At 35.0% G+C, this 12,769-nt stretch overlaps 1 non-coding gene across 1 annotated transcript; it reads right to left on the reverse strand.

The window, feature by feature from the left end:
* Window positions 1–229: 229 nt before the first annotated feature.
* Window positions 230–339, reverse strand: LOC127193520 (U6 spliceosomal RNA). The gene has a single exon (XR_007831160.1). It is a non-coding gene; the product is annotated as a U6 spliceosomal RNA (small nuclear RNA).
* Between the last annotated feature and the right edge of the window lie 12,430 nt (window positions 340–12,769).

Genomic DNA, 12,769 nt, shown 5'->3' on the forward strand with positions numbered 1-12,769 from the left:
TGGATTTGTCATGGAAAATATTGTTTTCTCCCACTATGGTGATTGAAAGTTTTGCTGGGTATAGAAGTCTGGACTGGCATCTGTGCTCTCTTACAGACTTCAAAGCATCTGCCCAGGTCCTCTGGCTTTTACAGTCTGTTGAGAAGCTGGGTGTAATTCAGGTACATCTCTCCTTATTTATATTTGGCCTTTTTCCACAGGGGCTCGTAATATTTTTTCATTGTTCTGAAACAATACTGAATGCTTCACAATTTTATGCATCATCATCCTTGTGCATGGGCCATGATGATTTTTTCTGTATTGTTTCAATTTTAGTATACATGCTGCTGAAGAGAGTACCTACAAATAACTTTAATAAACATACTGCTACACTAAGATAGACTTGAGGTAAACTGTTTCCTTGACATATTGTTAATGATGTATCAGGGTGAACATATATTTGATTATGTATCTCTGAGAAAGACACACAACAGTAGCATACTTAGAAGTCAATTAGGCAAATCCACTTAAGATGAGAATAGCCAAGCATCCTCCATTGAGTTTTCCTTGTGACTTAGCTTCTTTAGGTCTATGAATTGTAGCATTGTTTGCCTGTATCTTATGGCTAATATCCATGGACCTTGCCCATCTCTGATGAGGAAAGGAGAGACTGGAGGAAGGGGTCTGAGAGGGCCTGAAGGTTCCTCCAATGGGGTCTCCATCTCTGTCCCAAGTTAGCAGGCAGGTTGGGTGCAGGTGAACAGAGTTCCAAGCCAATGCCTGATTGCTAGGCCTCTCCTTAAGGCTCTTCAGGCTTCAGACAATGGGTGTTGAAGCCTGTGCCCAGCTGATTTCTGGTAGGTTCACTATCTGTATCCCAGTTCATTCACGTAGGAGAGGAGCAGGCTGAGAGAGCTCCAATTTGAAACTGCTTGGGTGTCCCTCAGGCCTTCTGGGTATGGTGGAAAATGTCAGTTGTGGCCAGCACCTGACTCACCTCTGCTAACCAGACCCTGATATCTGTGACTCAAATGGGTCGTGCCAGAGAGGAACAGGTGGAGAGAGATCTGAGCCCAAAGCTACTTGGATGTCCCAAAGTACTCCACACTTTCTTTGTCTGTGTCCCAGATGGGACAGGCCAGAGAGAAGTGGGTGGAGCAAACTTTTTACAAGCTAGGCATTGTGAAAATTGGACCCTAATCCTAGCATTAATGATAAAACCACCTAAAGAATCTCATTTTTACTATAGCTTGTCTGTAAGTATCCCTAATTTGGCAATGATTAAATAATGCTGCTCTCCTTTCTTTGGGGGAGGTACATTTCATGATTTGTCTTCATTCTGTCAATCCTATTTAGAAATAAATAGACAAAATAAAACACAGTGCTGACATTGAACCATTGTCCCTTGCTTTTAATTTATCTTCATTATCTTACTCCCACTACACTAAGTATGAAAAAATAAAGATCATTTATGTTAGTGAAAACCAACTATGTATTGTCAGGAGAGATAGAAAAGAAACTCTTCTGAAGAAAATTTAACCTACTTTAGAGGAAATGAGCACATATTATTGACATGAAGACTAATGATTTCTTAATAAAAAGCATACAAACTGAAATCACTTTCAGGTAAATGGTAAATACATTTATTTATGTAGTCAAATAATACAAGAAAAATGAGTACTTCAAGGAAAGTGATAAATACTCATATCTCAGTTAGAATTAGATTCTATAGTGTTGTTGTGTTCGCCCCTTATGGAATTCACTCCATGCCAATCAGACATATTTTCCTCCAGTTTCTACAAGAATTCTTCCTTGTGAAATTCGGATCCTTGAGTCCAGAGAATTTTGAAAACTTTGAGGAAGTCCTCTTGGAAGATGAACTCCAGTTCTTATGTCTCCCATGTACTGCTTCTAATCTTGTTTTCACAGTTTTTTTTTTTTTTTTTTTTTTGCTTTTAGATACTTTTTTGGTCTCTCTTTTTTTTTTTTTTTTTATTAATTTATTCTTGTTACATCTCAATGTTTATCCCATCCCTTGAATCCTCCCATTCCTCCCCCCCCCCCTTTTCCCATTATTCCCCTCCCCTATGACTGTTCCTGAGGGGAATTACCTCCCCCTATATATTCTCATAGGGTATCAAGTCTCTTCTTGGCTACTTGCTGTCCTTCCTCTGAGTGCCACCAGGTCTCCCCCTCCAGGGGACATGGTCAAATGTGAGGCACCAGAGTACGTGAGAAAGTCGTATCACACTCTCCACTCAACTGTGGAGAATATTCTGACCATTGGCTAGATCTGGGAAGGGGTTTAAAGTTTACCTCCTGTATTGTCCTTGGCTGGTGCCTTAGTTTGAGCGGGACCCCTGGGCCCAAATCTGCCTATCATATTGTTCTACTTGTAGATTTCTAGGACCCTCTGGATCCTTTTATTTTGCTGTTCTCCCATGCAACTGAATCAACATGAATCTTGCAATGTTTGAAAACACTAATGATTTTCTTTTCACCAATAAGATATATATCTTTATAAATCTTGAATTCTTTTTTGTTCCATCATACACCCTCCTTCTTATCAGGGCATTCACTTTACTCAACTGTAATTTTTTATGCATACCATACATATGAAGAGTGGATGATGTCAACAAATTCTGAGCTTTGGCATGATAATGATGGATATTCTATTTCTTTAGGAATAGAAGATTCAAATTTTGAATTCTCCTGGCCAAAATATTAATTTATTGGTGGAAACCTCAAATTCAAAGAATGAGGACTGCTCAAACTCAAGATTTTAATCTTAGTCAATATGGCATTTAAATTGTTCTCTGTGGGTTATTTTGTGTGTGTGTGTGTGTGTGTGTGTGTGTGTGTGTGTGTGTGTTGTGTATTGTGTTTGCCTATCCATAACACTTAAGGAGACAGGAAGAAAACTGACAGGAGTCAACTCTCTCTGCTTTCACCATGAAGATTCTAGACATTGAACTGAGATCACTGGGGTCAACAGCAAACATTTTACCTAATGGGTCAACTTTCAGCTTCTTTAATACATAATAACACCCTGAGAGTGTTAAGGGGTAAGTTATGGTAAACAATATTTCACACAGGAATTCATGTATTAACACTTCCCTCTTTGAACACAGAATAAGTTGAATTACTAACTCATGTAAAAGAGGGAAATGCAACTTGATTTGTATGAGGAAATAATGTAGATCATCATTGTCGTCAGGCTTTAGAAAACAATAAGTAGCTTGAATGTTACTAATGGTTTGGAATTTTTGTACAAATCTTGTCATATTTTCAAACAAGATAATGAACAAAATACTTCCTTTAATTTCTATTAATGTTCTACTCAGCCTGTAGATATATCTTCTTGCAAAGAGTGTCTCATCATGGTACAAATAAGTAGGTAATACTGACATCTTAAAATTCAATCTGGATTAGTAATTCCAGGAGAGCTATTTTGGGATTCAGTTATTATAATGGACTTGTGAAAATATCATTGCATCATTACAGGGAAAAATCCTATTTTTTGGTAACTACGTTTTAAATAGCTTTGTAAGATGACTTATTAAATAGAAATTAGTGTTATCTTTGTTAGATTTGTTGTCAAAGATACTTCATTTTTTCTTAGTGGCAATGATTAGAGAATATTTTGGATTTAAATTTGAAACTGTAATTGAATTTAAACTGTTCATTATGAGTCATGTGATTTAAAGAAATGATTCATCACATCAAAGAGCCAAGAAGAAACTCTGTGTTAATGTAGAATCTCCCAAAACATAAAAATCCTCACTACTTTTGAAGAAGTCCAGATGTATCTTAATTCTCTATATTTGCTTGCTCTCCAGAGAGATACATATATTATGGAAGCTTGTGGGTTTTTATATTCATTCCCTGAATATATTTTCATGCATAAAGGTTTTAGTGTATTTCCAATGGTTCAGTTTGATTTTGTTGTTCACATGATTGAGCAATCAGACCATTTGCTTTGAGAGTTTAAATGTTTTTCTTGGCAAATAACTTCCTCTTATGGGTTGTGGTTTTTTTCATTGCTTGTAATAGTGATCTCCAGAAATGATGCATTCAAAATGAAGCTGTGTAAATTAAATAAATAATGTACATGCACACATAGAGACACACACAGATACACACACACACACACACTCACACACACACTTTTTTCTTTCTAAAAATTAAGTTTAAGTATCTTAGGAGAATGTTACTTAAATATCAAAACACCTTAAAACGTGAATACAAATACAAGAATACACCACTTTTTTGTATTGAGAATGAAGAGTTAGAATACTCTATTCACTTACATTCATTCTTTATACTTTTGATTTATCTAGGGAGACAGAAAAAAATCTACCCACTATACATAAAGAACTAACATGGTCCAAATTCAAATTGAGTGAGCAAATGTGTCTACTGAGGTTACTTAATAGAGTATGGCTGCAACAACTGCAGATGCATCCTTGCAAAGCTTAGCCTATCATGAGGGCTACACCACAGCTCTCACTGCATGGCATACCAGCAGGTTAACAGGTTGAAGACTCTTCACAGGCACCTCAACTGTCCTCAGGCTTATGATGCAATTTTTTACTGCTTCAAAATATTTGTCTATATGATTTTTATTAATTTTTATGCTAATAAAATATAATAACACAATCTCTTCCTTTCCTCTCCTTCCTTTAATCTTTCCCTTGTGCTATCACTTCAAACACTCTGATTCTCCAGACTCTCCATCGAATTCTCCTGACAATTATTTTGTTACATATATAAATGCATTAATATATAAATAAAATCTGCCAAATACATCTAGTGGGTCCTTTGAAAGCTGTCTGCCAGCATCAGGTTCATCTGATATTTTTTATTTGTTTATATTATTGTGTTCACTCAACAGCTCATGAGACTCAATACCAGAGAAAGCATGGGCAGTACAGAACTGAAACAAAAGGAAGCTAAATGAAAGTAAAAAGACAGCATGGCTCCTTGCCTCTTTCTATTCTAAAACAGTACAAATAATAAAATAAAACCAGTATTAGTTAAATTAATTACAATGGGTTTTTTATGCAATGCAGTAAAACAGAGCCCCTAGCAATAGACAAGACATCACACAATTGCTGAAGAGTCAAAATAAAAGTGAGGAGGCATGGAGGGTAAGAAAACTCTGGTTAAAATATTGGATGAGAGAAGACTCTAATTTCAAATTAAAACAGCATTGCCATTTTAGTATTTTATGTAAATGCACGTTGGAAGAAATATGTACATGTATAGAACAGAAATACTCAACAAACAACAATAACATAAAAAGATAATGTTCAAAATGAGCATGCATCAAACACTAAAAAGAAGACTTTTTCAGTGAAAAAAATTTGTTATTAAAAATAAATATTTATGGACACTGGGAAATATTGCCTTAATTAGAAACTATGTCCATGACTGGTTATTTTATATACATTTATTTTATTACACATGCATAAAACAAACTATGTACAGTAGGGAGAACCATGTGACAATCATGAGTCTGTAAATGTTACATTCATAGTGATTTGGGTATTTGTATCTGCCAAACATGAAGCAAACATCTTTCTTGTCTTGTTGAGTCTAAATTTCTGAATGAAATTCAATATCTATCCTCTCTCATCTCTACTAACTTAACTCCTTTATCTTGATCTAAAAAGAACTTATCCCCTAACCAAATAAATTTGATTGTAGAACTAAACTATCTGATATTCAACGCCCCTCAGAGACTTGAGAAGGAATAAGACTTAAATTCCTGAGTGAACCAGCAGGGCAGGTTAGCAGCTTCCAAAATGAACAAAATGGTTGAGACGGTTTGCTGCCTTAACAGTCACCCAACATTCTCTATAACATTGGAGCCTCATCTTTGGCCTTCTGGTAGAATATCTCTGCCTGACTTTTCACAAGGCAGGAACTATAGAGGGCCTCCTTACCCCATTGCGGCTGAGTTTGGCCAACGACCATGCCTGCATCTAAGCTGCCCATTTTTAGGCAGAATTCTGTTTGTGGCTGGAATGAGGACATTTCGCCCAGTAGCTTGTTTGCCACATTTGAAGCCATCTCCATAGGGAGGTTCTTTAGCGTTCATCATCTTCTTTGAGGTTGACTGGGTGTTGTCAGGAGTTAACTTGCATGACTGGGTATTTTATTTGGCTTTATAAACCATAAAATATGACTGTTGTAAGATGTAATCATTCAATTGTCAACAACTATCTTACTATATGGGCTTCTATATGCAGAGCTCCTGTATACTTTGCTACAATCAGTTTTCACATCATATGGCATAACTTTTACAAGTGTTGATTCTTCCAATAGAAATTTCTAATATTTATAAATAGGCAACTTTAAATACTTTGTTAGTGTGTCTACATGTGAAATAAGATGATGTCACTGACTCTATTATAAAGTAAAAAAAAAAACATACCAAATAACAAACAACATGCCACATGTAGTTAAAGAACATGGTTGCTAGTTATAGCATTTAATATAGTTTACTTTCAATTTAAAACAAGTGCTAGAAGTGTCTGCATCCGCAGTCCTGTGTTCATCAAATTCTCCGGTAGTTATTAATTACACTCATCTACTAAGTAATCTTTTCCCCACACTCACTCATGGAGCGTCCTCAAAATGGAACATTAAAATTCATTCCTGTCCACAAAATGCCACATTCTCTCCTGTTCTTTAGAAGAACCACATACATTATATGTAGGAAATTTTAATCATTTCTAGAAAACCTTCCATGGCCAATCTAATCTAGATACGTTTCTTCAGCATCAAATTTCCTATCAATCAAGTTTCCATCATTGTAATGAACTATGTTCTTCTAGGTTACACGTCCTTATTCTTCTGAACATTTTCCTGTAGATAAATTTTAAAGTGTTTCCTTTATTAAATTTTAGATTATAAGTCCAAGGGTAAGATTTTGGGTACTAAAACTCTATTTTATAAACTACCATCCTTCCAAAAGATGAGTAACTTTCTGTTCAAAATTTACAAATCCTGATAGACTTCCATCCTTGCAAAATATATATATATGTGTGTGTGTGTGTGTGTGTGTGTGTGTGCGTGTGTGTGTGTGTATGTGTACATATATATACACACATATGTATCTTTCAGATATATATATTTCGAAGATGGAAATATACATATGGAGAGAGAGAGAGAGAGAGAGAGAGAGAGAGAGAGAGAAGACCCCTTTCCCTTCACTATTTACATATTATCTCAGAGACAAAATTAAGATGAAAGTAGTGATACCTCAATTCAGGAACAGGAGGACATTTTACTTTTTACTTCTTCTATATCGGGTGTACAGTTACATCCTTAGTAACCTCCCTTGCCTCACTTCAGAGTATTTCTCTGCTGAACTGAAAATATATTAAGCCTGTCTAATCTTCATATTTAAGATATAAAGCATTATACTTTCAGGATGGTTAAAATTTTCTTCCAACATACTTACATTTCAACATAAAATAAAGATACTCTTTGACTAGGCAAACTAAAAAAAATTAGTAGAAATGTCAGCTAATAAAACTAACAAACCATTATAATGTAAAATGATTGCTTGCATTTTAAGAAAATTGTTTGCATTAGTTTCTACTAATATTTGAGAAAGAAATTTGATTCAGTAAGAAATGAATGTCAAGAAAATGGTAACATCACGCAAGAATAATTATCATAATGGGAGACAAGTAATCCTATGGGCCGACATATTACAAGATTAAAATGCAAACAATTTTAATAAACAGCAGAGTAAACATGAAGGTGGTTCCAGTTTGCATTCCACTACTACTTCTGGTGTAGTATTTAGGTATAGAACATTGTATATATTATACTATATATTATCTCACTTTTTTATACTTTTTATTTTCAGTATTCTTTTTCAGAGTCTCATTATGTAGCTCAAGCTGGCCGTGGGCTTGTGATCCTCCAGCTTCAGCTGCTTTTGTGCTATAGTTATGGGTGTATGCTACAAGCCAATAAATAAATAATTAAAAATTAAGGTTATTTTAAATGTTTTTTTAAATTTATTTCAGACTTTCTTTTTCCTAATATGTTTATTTCTGTCTTTGAGAATTGAAGAAGAGGATGTAAAAAACCGTGTTAATTGTACAGTGAACTAGAATATTTTTGAGTCCAGTACTCTCATCATTACAGAATATTCATGGTCAAAAAGAAAAAATTAAAATATTAATTATCTAAATTCATTTCTCATTTATTGTAGACTCAAATTGCAGTATTTACTACACTAGCATTGCAAATTTATCTAAATTAACATGATAACATGTCAGTATTAGACTGAATAGTAGACTACCAGAATATGTATCCACTATTTTCTTGTTCACTAAAACTTAATGAAGCTTTTTAAATTAACTTGTCCATTATTAACTAATTGTAGAACTTTCATATGGAAAGAATATATGGCTTGATAAAATTATTTTGGCCATTTTTTTACTCAATGGTTTGTATAAATGTAATCACATATATGTTTGGGAGCCATTTACAGATCTGTAGTGAACTAAGACATATTATCTTCAGAAGTATGGAAGACATAGGTGGGTCTACTATGCCCTATGATCTAAAACTATTCTTTCAGACCTTTAGATTTTGAATAGTTAGATTTCTTTATCTCTGTTATGAATAAAGAATACTGAATATAGCTTTTTCTTCCACATAGCTTTTCTTCACTTTGAGCACTGTGCTTAGTTCAGCCCTTTGCTTTTAAAGAAAAGAAAGAATGAACCTTGCAAAGAAGAAATGGTAGCTACATAAGTCAGCTGGCTGAGTATGAAAAGAGTGAAGAAAAGGCAAAAGTAGTTATCAGGCAAAATATAACTAGCAGGCTAAGTCATACTGTGATATTCAGTGTGTGGGAAACCTGGGTTAGACTCATAATGAAAACACGTTGTAGCAGCTGACAGCCCATGTAGGTATTGACAATGCAGTTTGGATAAAGCATGATTTTAAGGGAGCTGTTTGAATGGAGGCTACAGGTGTGTAGTAATAATATGTAATTGTCCCATTTATTGATGAGGCAATGGAATCCCAGAAAGCTTGACAAGCACACTAATCTGAATTGTCATTCCCCATATGAGAAGCCCCAAAGGGAAAAGAATAAGCAATAAACAAAATGTGTGAGTTCTCTAAGAGCAATGACAAATTTAAGCTGCTTTTAAGCTACAAATATGAGTATTCCTACAGAAAAATTAATGACTGTTTAATATCATCACTACTTCTTTCACCAATTCCAGATAATAAAGCACCACACAAGTCCACATGTGTATGTACTGTATATTACTGATCTATAGACATTTTACATATATATAATGCAAATTAATGTATTATATTATTTATATATTATGTATATGTATATCAGATTTAAACAATATCCAGAGTAAAATCTGTCCAGGCATAGACAGTGCATGCTTTTTACCCCCCCAACTCACATACACACATATGCTTGCATACATACACATATATATGAAATTAAATAATCCATATATCTGTTTATATATTTCCATATGCATGCTTTACAAAGCCTAGTAAAACAACTCAGCCTTTTGTAATAAGTTTTCTTCAGTTCTTACATGCACGGAATCTTGGTTCAATCTTATTTGTGTGGTGACAGGGAAAAGAAAAAAGATCATTGCTAATCCCTTCTAATCTTTTTTAAGATTTGAAATTTGGGAACATTTTAGTTATTAAAATTTGTCACTCAAACTTTATATATAGCTAAGTTAACATTTACATAATCTTCTATGTCTGAGATATTTAGATGTTAAAACTCATTAAAAATATAAAGCAGTGTTTCAGTTATCTCTGTAAATGAAAGTTGAAACAAGGGTACTGCTGATTTGAAAGGCTCTTCCAACTTTAATCATCAGAAAAGTTTATATCTAACGTGTGATATAATAATGGTTAGATATTTAGAAAGTGAGTTGGAAATGAGAGTTCTACCCCATGCATGCTTATGACCCCTAACCCTATGGGTTAGATATTGCAAGAGAGGAAAAATATTTGAGAAATTTATGTCAGGGACCCTGATTCTTACAGACACTACTGGTCTCCAAAGCCTTCCTTTGAAATTTGTGTGAAGCTTCCCCAATCCAGTAACATTTGAATTCTGTTTACATTAAAAATCAGCATTTCATAGACAGTAGCAAGTTTCACTAACAGCTTGAGCCGTACACGAGCAGTTATCTGAGACCCATGGAATCTGCATTGACCTCTGAATATGAGGATGCCTAAATATTTGGGGAAAATATTTCCTTGGACAATGTGTGCCAGCCAACAACCTCAGAGCTCACTTCACAAAGAAAGCTCTTTAAAATGGGTTACAATCTGTCATTACAGGAATCTGGCCATTATCACTGACATCATTAAGGCAATGTCCCTACAGCTTCATGGACCTAGTCCCTTCAGATATCACCCCTTCTGTAGAGCCAATTTTTCCTAGGTCTTTGTCTGAAGCCCCTTTTCTCTGTTTTCACTATAAACTTGCAGAAAGTGTCTACTGATCACTGCGTAGGCCAAGTTAATTCTATTCTGAAGAATTATTCAACTGCTTTAATCTATTTATCCACAAGGTATCAGGACACAGAGAGAGTGTGTATGCAAGTCCTTTGCCAGCCTCTTTCCACATCCTAAGAAAGCCAGCATTCTCCTCTCATTTTTCATGAGTTCTGTTTTCCATTCACAGTTCTCTTTGCATAATGGTCTACTGCACCATTTCTATGCCAGAGAATATGGACTTGCTTGTAACCTTCTGTTTTTTCCCTTTCTCACACTGTCAAATACATTCAAATGTCATATTCTTCCTAGTTTCTGAGCCTTCAGAAGAACGTGGCTCTGTCTTACAAAGATCCACTCGTCGGTGTCACTTATCTCTGTTCTACTTTCTTATTTGTGACGAAATATCTAAAAGGATATCTGAAAAGAGGGGAGTTACATTTGCCTCATGTTTTCAGAGGTATCAGCCCATGCCATTCAAATAATGGCAGATGACATGCAACAAGAAAGAAAGAGGATATTCAAGACACAAGATATTTCCACAACAGACATGCCCTCTGGTGACAAAGTTTATCCAAATCCTAAGTTCTCCAAAAGTTTTCAAACATGTACCATTGGCTGTGGACCTCAAGGATCCTGGCTGTCTGGACAGTTAAGAGATTCTCAGTGTGAGCAAGAAAGAGGATATTAAAGCCAAAGGCGCTGTTTGAAATCTCCCTCCTAAAGTTTGGGTCTTGATTCTTGGACTCATTAATAAGAGTTCTTTGTATAATCAAGACTGTTTATAGGTTGGAAGATATTTTATTTACTGTCCCATTTTCTAAGTTGAGTTTTTGTTTTTTAGAATATTCTTCCACATATTCTGATTTTTAGACACTAGGGGGATAGTAAAATATCATATTAAAAGATTAGTCTTTTCATAGAAGAATCATCCTAACTTCCCAGAATGTTGATGCTACCTTAGTCTCACTAAGTATGGTGTAACATGCAGTGCTCGTGACACTGGGAGACTTTGTTTCTAAGGTGATGAGTTAATCAGAGTGTCATGACTCACATTTCAGAAAGCTGTCCAGGAAAATCAGTACCTCTTCCAGGACAGCCTTTGGGTACATTGATTTTCATAATATTCAAAGTATAGTGAGACAGTCTTGCAAAAGGAAACTAATAACAAAATAAAATTAATTGGCTGGCATTAAGTCAGTGTGAAAAATATTGCTGTGTGAATATATGAAATCATATACATATTATTTTGAATGATCATTGACTTCTTATGTAGTCACATATTAGAAAATGAAAAGAAAACTTTTACAAACATACCAAAAGGAAAACAGAAGTCTCAATCACACAGTAGCACATTTATTCATGGACAGAAGGATTGCTTTGTTGGCTGAGAACCTGGGACAGCTAGGTCATGAATCTCAGAGAAAAAAATATGACTGTTGTGCTAACAGTATCTAAAACATCCTAATAACATGCTGCTGTACTTAAGGATCAGTGCCTCGCTCAGCCAACATCAGAGAAACTTCATCTTGTAGGAGACAGGAACACATACAGGGACCTTACAGCACTCAGTCTTAAACAGGATGTCTCTTATCAAAGCTCTCCCCTCAGGACTCAGTGACTCCTGAGGCATGGGAGGAGGAAGATTGCCAGAGCCAGTGAGGATGGATGACAGCAAGGAAAACAAGGCCCTCTAAAGATAACATTGAGGAAGTAACACTTACCATTCAGTGGTCTACTGCTCAGATAGCACATTTTACAACCACCCTTTTTTCATCTTTCATTGTGGTTAATTAGTAGGAAAATCTTCATTGACATAGTATCAATTCATTATTAAAAACTGTTGCTATTGTTGATATTTTCCATTAAGTTGATCTGTATGTAGGTTGGACTCTTATCCACTTGAAGCTATCTCACGCCCATCTTTATATGTCAGCAGGGCTGCTGATGTCTAGCGTCCCTTACTCATTACATAATTTTTCTTGTGTAGTCCCATTGTTTCCATGGTAAAGGAGAACCTTAAATATGCATATTAATGTGGTTCTTTGATCCTATGAAAAAACATTATTCTGAGTTTCAATTCAATCTACTGAAGAACTTAGTAGTAGATACAAAAAGTACAAACTAGCTATCACTGGAGAAATTAAGTGAATATTATTAACTATAAAAACCAGCATAACAAACCACCTCAGAAAAATTCCAAATATATCTCTACATTATCCAATTCTACCTACCTAAAACTACGAATGACTTTTTTCTTTGCTTAGTT

Source organism: Acomys russatus, chromosome 8 (genome assembly GCF_903995435.1).
Source record: "Acomys russatus chromosome 8, mAcoRus1.1, whole genome shotgun sequence".
Classification (NCBI taxonomy): domain Eukaryota; kingdom Metazoa; phylum Chordata; class Mammalia; order Rodentia; family Muridae; genus Acomys; species Acomys russatus.